This window comes from Pteropus medius, unplaced genomic scaffold (assembly GCF_902729225.1).
Source record: "Pteropus medius unplaced genomic scaffold, Ma_sr-lr_union100, whole genome shotgun sequence".
Classification (NCBI taxonomy): Eukaryota; Metazoa; Chordata; class Mammalia; order Chiroptera; family Pteropodidae; genus Pteropus; species Pteropus medius.
The window spans coordinates 45,097,984-45,105,654 of NW_024340849.1; the positions used below are offsets into that span (position 1 = coordinate 45,097,984).

The 7,671-nt window shown below is 33.5% G+C and overlaps 1 pseudogene; it reads right to left on the reverse strand.

The window, feature by feature from the left end:
* Positions 1-1,157: 1,157 nt before the first annotated feature.
* On the reverse strand, positions 1,158-1,266 carry LOC120591140 (uncharacterized; annotated as a pseudogene).
* Positions 1,267-7,671: the final 6,405 nt, after the last annotated feature.

The window sequence follows — 7,671 nt, forward strand, 5'->3', positions numbered from 1 at the left end:
TCCTTATCCCTAAAATGGAGATAATAATATCTCCTCTACCTATATCAGAGGTTTATTGTTAATTTCTAAATAAATAATAAATTGAAAGAATTTTATAATATTTGTAGTGCAAAGCTATTGTATTTGTTAGGATTTGATTTTGCTACAAGTAAGAGGAACTCCAACAACAGCAACTTAAGTAAGAGGAAAGTTTATTTTTTTCTCATGTAAAAGAAGTTTATAAATAAGCATTCCAGGGCTGGTATGGCAGCTCCAGTGCAGCAAGAACCAGGAGATAGCAGCTTAGCAGCTTCAGAAATCCTGGTGCTGCTATGTGCAGGGAATGGCCCTTATCCTCACAAGCCAAGATGTGTGGCAGGATACATTTACTTACAGCTTAACGTTGCAAAGGAGGATTGGACAAATACTCTTGCAATATGCCCAAATGAAAATCAGGAACTATTAATAAGAGAGAAGAGACATAATGTATTGTAGGCAACTGGCAGTCTCTGCCAGAGCAGCTATATGGTGTCAGTTTCTTCCACGTTTATAGGATTTTCCTCGAGTGAGTTTGCATTCAGTCTCTTTCTTCCTTCCTCTCATTCCTCCTTTGTCTCTTCCTTTGTCTTCCTTTTAAAAAGTTTTAAATATCATACAGTTATAAATTAGTTGGTCAGTGTTAGGGTGATAATTTAGGTTGTAATCTGTATTTTTAGTCTTTTTCTTACTGGAAATGATTGAGCTTTTTCAGGATTGAAATCAATATTTTAATTTTATTAGAATTATCTCTTAAAAAAAAAAATCAAACCAAATGGCAGCAACTAAAAGCCCCAAATTCCAAAAACTCATGTTATTGGTCTCAACAGGGATTAGGGTAACAAGGTTAATCACAGCAAAATCCTCACTGTTTCTACCAAAACAACTCAGTAACATCATCTTTGTGGATCCAAGACAGTACATGTTGCAGAGTTTGCCCACTATCTCTTTTTTTAAAGATACTATTATTTTGTACACTTCCTAAAAAAGAAAAAGGCCAAAGAAAAATGACATCATGTACCATAACTCCCTCCAAAAAAGCAAAACAAAGATTTTTTTTTTTTTAGGTGAGGCAACCCTTGGTTGACCTCACAGATTGCAAGGACCTTGTCAGTTTACAATCCCTTATTTTTTATTTTTTACGCTTACAGCACCTGGTCTTCCTAGGTGGTCTCCCATTCAAGTACTAACCAGGCCTGACCCTGCTTAGCTTTCGAGATCAGGCTTGTTCAGGGTAGCATAGCCGTAGACTAACAAAGATATTTTTTATCAAATGCTGATGCCAACATAAGAATGTGATTGTATTTATTGCCACTGAACTGTACACTCAAAAATGATTAAGATGGTAAATTTTATGATTGGTGTTATTTTATCACAATTAAAATTTTTTAATCCAAACATAAGAATTCTAATGAAGAATTTGCTTTGGTTGCACTTCATTCAAGCCTTATGCCTTTTTGGATTCAGCTGCAACCATGTCATATAGCTATTTTTATGTGTGTACATATTTACACTCAGAATTAGTTCTGAAAGGATTTCTGGTGACTCCATCACACTGTGTAATAAAAAACCAAAAATATGCCATACACAGAAGATAAACATGTGAAATTAAATAATTCAAAGGGTTCCAAATGACATCAAACTAAACTTCTTTTGATTTATTAATGAGATAGGCATGTAAGTCAAACTCTTAAAGGCTTACTAACTTCAAAGTACTAGTGTTCTACATCTTTATAAATGGCACTAGCTCTTTAGTTATAGTCCTAAGGTCTTCTAGAGTACCAGTTTTCATTCAAATGAAAGCACCATGGGAAAGCAGGTCATTAAAGATACATGTACTTGGTGTTGTTGGTCACTTTCTAATTCCATACACAAGTAGGTTCATATGTGTTTCTTGCTTTCTCTGACAAAGTCCATAGATGAACTTTTTTTCTCATTAGAAAGTTAGTCCATGTTGATTATATCATTGAAATAAAATAAAATAGAGAAGAGATGAAAGTAAAAATGTTATTTTACCATTGAACTAAAACATACTCATCCCAGTATGGAATAGACACATATTATAAAGGTTATGCATATGAAATGTTAACTGCGCTGCCAAAGCGTGTGTACGAAATGTAGCTTGTACTGTATAAAAAAAATTACTGCCAGAAAAACAAGACGTTTCACCCCTGTGACATGCTGCTGATAAAGTAAGAACAGCTTTATCTCAAGGAAGCTTTTGACAAATCCTTGGAGTTTTACAAAGAAATCTAAAAACTTGTTAAATTGTAGCTGGACTCAAAATGCCATAAGGAATATAAACAGAACCAATGTGTTATATTTTGCTTGAAATTTTTATTCTTACAATAAAGATCTACAGAGAGCAACCTTAAATAAAGATAACTAAGAATGCTTCTTACATTGTTCAATTTAGTGTGTCTGCTGAAAAGATTATTTACCCCTGATAGTTTATAGAATACTCAGAGATGTATTTGTTTTAATTTTTTCAGGGATATTTTTTAAATGACAAAACAATTTTAATGAAAAGTAATCTAATACTCTAAATATGATAGAAGAAAAATATCTATGCAGGCTTTCTATCGGAACTTAACTGAAAAAACTTAATAACGAAAACAATTTGAGGGCTACATCTTTCACTTTGTCAGGTATACACATGATTAGACCTTTTCCCTATGGAATACAATAATCTTTCAAAGTTCTTCTGTAATGATGATGGTGAAAGGGCCTGGAATATCTCCTTCTAAGATGAGTTGTTTGTATCTTGTTACTTACTCAGGGATCACCTTTATTTTTCATCTAGTCGAATAATCTTAGAAACTAATACACAGTATGAAATTGCTCCAAGGTAATAATCAGGATTTTAACTCATCTTTAAACTACTGTTTCTGTGCTGATTTGGAAGATAATTCTGAACAGAGAATTATGTCCAAGAATCATATTATCTAAACTTATTTTACAGTTGAACTATATTATGATGGAATCCTTAAATATGAGTACTTATAAACTAGTTGTAAAATAACAAAAACAACCACCTCTGTCTTTTGGGGTTAGTGTGAGGATTACATGAGATGACCCATGGAGCACTGTCCTGGCATGAGATAAATCCTCAATGTGTACTTGCTTTGTTAGTATTGCTAGAGGCAGCACAGCATCAATCCTTTTGCCCAGAACTACTACACATTCTACATAAAATACACAGATAAATGTTCTAAATTGTATTGATGAGCCAACAAGAGCCAAGGAATTCTGAACTAAACACTAAATGAAAGCGGGACCCAGAGGAGTAACCAGAACAAGGAATCAGACTTTGGTGTGGAGGACATGTGTGCTTACTTTATCTTTGTTTGCTTTGCTTTTTGTTTTTCTTTCCCCTCCCTTCCCCGCCGCCGCCGCCGCCGCCGCCGCCGCGCAAGATCTGATCGAGAACCTCGAGCCTTAGGTTTGATGGAAAGAGATTCTTGAATTGATGATCCCGATCCAACCCAAGCAGGTGCCTCTCAAAATAAAGCAACAGGAACCAGCCGGGGCTCAGAAAGTCAGAGATCGAAGTATACAGCAGTCAGGTCTTAACAGAGTTTCACGAAAGGACACTGTTGAATTCTGCCAGAGGGAACTACTGGTATAATCTACGTACAGAACAAACAAGTTTGCTGCAGATACCTAAGAAGACCACCCCCAAATGGGAAAGCAGAATTTCCCACTCCTTACCACCACCAGCACTGAGAGTTCAAAGTCAGAGACTGAAATGACTTCAATTTGAAATGAGGAAGAGTACATTTTTTCTCATACCCAACCTCGTTGCTGTAAAGTTTATATCCATTGAACTAATAATTATTGAACACTTACTTTGTGTCAATAAATTGGACTAGCTCGTTATGTATTATCTCATTTAATCCTCACCAGAATTTTATATGGTATACAGTCTCCTTATCCCCATTTTACAGATGAGGACATTGAAGCCTAGAGACTTAATAATTTACCTATGGTTACACAGCTGGGAAGTAGCCCATCTAGAATACAAATCTAGGCAGGCTCATGTTCTTAACCACTATAATTTTGTTTTCTCTTGCAGGCTTTTTAGAGAATTTGTATTAAAATAAATAAAGAAGCAAACAAAACCTCTAAATCTGGCATGCTAATGGGTTAAATCTTCAATGTGAAAGTGAGCTGGAAATATATCTTCCTCTTCCTCCCCCAGCCCCTAGTAAGGAAATTTGCCTATCTCAAGTATTGGTATTTTGTAGGAAGAAAAAGCTCTTTTCATATTTTATAACTACAAATTGGATCCCACAGATTTTCAGTCTGAATTCATACTATTGGGTCATACTATTGGATCAACAAATCAAAAACCAAGAACTTAAATTCAAATGACTCAGAATTGGGAAGGAACCCAGACAACCAGCAGATAAATATAAACCCTCCAGAGGAGTTCACCTTCAACCTAGTTTTCAAAGAACTTCCACACATAAAGCTCTGAAAAACATGAGCTCTATCTATTATCTGTCACTTATCTATCTGTCTGTCTGCCTATCTATCTATCTATCTATTTATCAACAAAAACACTGAGGAAGAGTCACAGAAATCAACACAATCAGATCTGGAAAGATTTCAGATATTATGATTAATAGATACAGAATATTAAATGTGTGTTTAATATGATGAAATATAAAAGACATGTTTAAAATGGGTAAGGGGAACATCGATCTTTTTATATCTATCTATCCACATATATCTAAAAAACACATAAGTCCATGCTGATACTTTAGATTCCAATCCAATATCCTGCATTCATTCTAGCCTTCTCCCCACTTTCCTTGTTTGTAACTCCTTTCTCTAACAGTGAGAAACTTGGCTCTCATAATCCACATTTTATTTACTTATTTTCTCAATCCTAGTATACCCCTAATATAACTTCAAAATATCTAACTCATACCCCAGTGATAAACAAATTTACTATCTCAAGCACAAGATCTGTGTACAATTCTTTTGTAATGCTAAACTTGTAGTATATAGCCAAGATACTGTTTTTTAAAGTGATTAGGTTAGTTCTCCCCACTCCCCTTTCAGTATGGTTGTTATTAATTTGTATTACTGTTAGGCTCAATTGCTGTTTTGTATTTCATTTGAGTTTCCCCACAGCCTGGTGGAATTTAATTACCATGAACACATTTTGTTTAAAACCACAAACAAAGACTGATATTTGTCACCATTTATTTTATTCAGCATTGCAGTAGAGGTCTTAGCTGATATAATAAGTCCAAAAAATAAATAAAGTTCATAAGCATCGTAAAAAAGTTAAAAATGCTCATTACTTTCAAATGATGTTATTGTCTACATGTAGAACTAAAAGAATCTATAGATACATTTTAACAATTAATAAAAATTTAACAGGATTATTGGCAAAAAAAAAAAAGCCAGTAGTATGTCTAGACGAACGTTAACTAGATTCATTATAGTGATCATTTTACATTACATACAAATATTGAATCATTATGTCGTACACCTGAAATTAATATACTTTATGTCAATTATACCTCAATAAAAAAAAAGCCAACAGTATGTCAATACCTTAGTGACAAATATAAAGTATAAAAAAAATCATTAAAATATAAACTACATAGAAATAAACCTAACAAAAGATGTAAAAGAACTTTATGAAAACTGTATAAAAGCTTATTGAGATATAAAAGCAGATCAAAATAAATGGAGCTATATTTCGTGTCAGTAAATTGGTATACTTAATAAACTAATAAACATTAGTTCTCTCTAATATAATCTACAGATTCAATATTCTCCAGTCAAAACCCCAACTTTTTTTAAGGGGGGAGGCTTTGATGGAACTTGAGATGATACTCAAGTAGAGAATAAAAAAATTATAAAACACAGCTGAGAGAGAAGAAAAAGGTAAAGGATTTGCCTTATTAAATATCAGCCCTTAATATAAATCTATAACAATTAAGACAGTGGTATTTGCACAAGAAAAATCATGAAATGAAACAAAATATCAAGCCCAGGATTATACCTACATGTACATGAAAATTAAGTTATGGTAGACCTGGCTTTACAAATCAATAGGATAAGAATGGACTTTTTAATAAATTAAGCAGTGTCAAGTGATTTTTCATACGGAAACGATGAAAATTGAACCTTATTTTTTTATTGCACAAAAATGACTCTAGGTAAATTAAAAACTTAAATGTGAAAGGCAAAACCATAAATTCATGGAAGACAAAAAGGAGACTCCTTTTATAATCTCAGGGGAGGGAAAGAGTCTTAAAAGTAGACAATATGTTATAAATTTAAAAGGGAAATATTGATTAATTTGACTGTATTAAAACTGAGAACTTCTGCTTATCATAAGACATCAAAAGAAAGTAAAAAGATAAGCCAAAGGAGAAGGGAGCCAAAGGAAGAAGATAGTTGTGGTACATATAATCAACAAAGAGTTAGTGTGATGGTCATATGAAGAACTCTTCCAACCCCCGCCCCCAACAAAAAAGACAAATAACCATGAAATTGGATCCAAAACATGAAAAAGCCATTCATAGAAGAGGAAAAGATGATCAAAAGATGGCAGTCAGGGAAATGAAAATGAAAGCAGCGAGGTGCAATTTCACAGCCACCTGACTGCTAAAAATTGAAAAATTCAATAATGTCTGAGTGTTGGACAGGATCTAGAGCAACCAGAACACTTATACCCTGCTTTTAAAAGTATGGCCTGATACTTTTCCAATCAGGAAAACAACTTAGCATTATCCTCAAGCTGAAAATGTGAATTGGCCAGACCAGTCCTAGGTATATGTCCTTGTTAAGTTTTGTACATATACATCAAGGGATATGCACGAACAATGTATTTCAAAAGAACAGCAGCAATCTAAGTTACAGACAATAATAGAATAGGTACAACCGTGGTGATCTTATCATCCAAGGGGCTATTGCAGAATGGATGAGTTAAAGCTACACATATACACATGCATCACACATATGGATTTGATCTCATTTGCATAAAGCAATAACATGTAAAGTTATATAACAGATTTTTTAGGGATGATAGTCATGTGAAAAACTATAAAGAAAGATAAAGCAATCATAAACACAAGATTCACGTGAGTGATTACCTCTGAAGGAGGAGGGGAGGAATGGGATTAAAAGAGTTTCTAAATCAAAGATAAGATTCTCTTTCTTAAACTGGGTGTTAGATGCATAGGTGTTTGTTGTACTGTTATTCACACATATTACAGATTAATTTGTATCTATTTGAAATTCAATAAAATTTAAAATGTTTAAAAATCAAATTGCAGAATGTTGCATGCAGTATAACGTTCTGTAAGTTAACATATTCACACAAACAGAACTCCATACATCTGAGTATGTAGTTGCACAGCAGTTCTGGAAGATTGTCCACATGCTGAGAAGAGTGCCTTACTTCTAAGAAAAGAAGCTGCCATTGTGGATAGGGGTCAAACCAAATTTGGATATAGTTTTGTTTTGGAATTTTCTACAATGAGACTATATTTTTATGTTAATTATATATTTAAAGTAGATTTTATAAATTCTAAGAGAAAAAATTAAAGACTGTTCAAAAAAGAAAGAGAAAGAGAAAGAGAGAAAGAGAGAAAGAGAGAAAGAGAGAAAGAGAGAAAGAGAGAAAGA